The sequence below is a fragment of the Brassica oleracea genome, chromosome C3 (assembly GCF_000695525.1).
Source record: "Brassica oleracea var. oleracea cultivar TO1000 chromosome C3, BOL, whole genome shotgun sequence".
NCBI lineage: Eukaryota > Viridiplantae > Streptophyta > Magnoliopsida > Brassicales > Brassicaceae > Brassica > Brassica oleracea.
This window is the reverse complement of record NC_027750.1, coordinates 41,233,720-41,235,448: the sequence shown is the minus strand read 5'-3', so window position 1 is coordinate 41,235,448 and position 1,729 is coordinate 41,233,720.

Here is a 1,729-nt window from a genome sequence, read left to right as displayed (position 1 = left end):
GAGATGGCTAACCAGCTCTGATACCACTTATAACGCCCCGACCCGCCCATGGCTAATGGGCGACCTACGCCCACTCTCTCGGCTCGTGGACTCCATCCCGTCTGACGGTCGGTCCGTTAATTTTCCAAGGCTCGGAATCATTGTTTACTGACCCTGCAATCACCACCCGACATTTCCCCGTGCTTTGGCCTCACTCGCACGGTATCGCGAATCACTTCCCGATAAGTCACCTATCCTTTCACTACTCCAGTTCAAGCATGCTTAACTCTGGAGTTCTAAATGGATGTGTGAAGAAAAAGGTAAGTTAACTTTGGTGACATATATAGCCAAATCAATTCTCTTAAACCTTTTCATATATCACATTTTGGGATGTTACATAAATATGAAGTCACAACTTCACATCTATAAAAACTCAAAATTGTGAATCAGAAAAACCGGTTGGAAAGAAAAAAAATATATATAAAAATTCGAAAGAGAAAAAGAAGCATGTTCACATTCGTTATGTGGTTTAATTATATGTCAATTCTAAGTAGTTTGGAAGCTTCTTAGGATATTTACTTTCCGTTTCAAAATCAAAATCGGATTTTGAGCTTGTACAAGCTTAAAGAAGCACATTTCCAGAAAATTTTTAAAATACATCTTTAAACCTATGATGAAAGCTTATGTTTCTGTTTTTAAAGCTTTTACTTCCATTTTCAAATTTATGTAGTAAATAGATAAAATTGTATAGAAATCATATATGAATACTGAAACTAATATTTGATTATTGTGCATAGTAACTTAATTTTTTTTATTTCTAAGAGTTCTTACTTAGATAGATAGATAAATTAATCATTTGTCAAATATTAAGAGTGATTAATTGATTATTTGGATAATATTTTCATTTTAGTTTTTTACAACATCATTTGAAGTCGGTTTTCTTGAATAGTTTATAAAAAAAGAATACAAGGATTTTAAATTTGAATCAAATATTTAACTATATATAAGTTATATTAATAATCATATTAGAATATATATATTTGTTTCCAACACATAACTGTTTTCTAATTAAAATAAAGATTATGCGCTTACATATATATGATTCCGCTTCAACGTGTCTAAATTGCATGCAAACAATAATTGATTAAGTTGGTTAACCGCTAATTGTTAAGAATAATATTATGAATAGGCATGTAGATGAATTAATCAAAGAACTTAGGTTGGTCAATTGAATTTTACACTTGGATTGGGTGAGCTTTGTGTTGGGTTTTGTTTATCTGACAAGCAATTTTGTAAAATAATTGTTGTTGCAAAATTGTGGACAAGTTCTTGTAATTTATAGTTTGGTATTAATTGTTTGAGGCATACTTAGTTGAACCATTAAATTAAATTATAAATAAAAGTGACGAAAGTTAAAAGTATAAATCCCCTATATATTAATTGAGAAGCATTTAAAAAATTAGAACTTTAATTTTGTATTAATTAAAAAAACCTCAAATCATAGGTGGCACTCTAAATGCCTTCTAAATTCCATTTCAAAGAATTCTAAAGCATCTAATATAAAATATAGTTTAATCTAATGGTGTCACATTATTCCATAATTATATAACACTAGAGAACATTATATTAACCTAAAATATAGGAAGTGTGTATTCTTTCCTTAAATAAAAGCTACGGAATTACCTAATATGATTTACATATATACGTCAATTAATGATTATGAATAATAAAGATTTGATAACAATTTTTG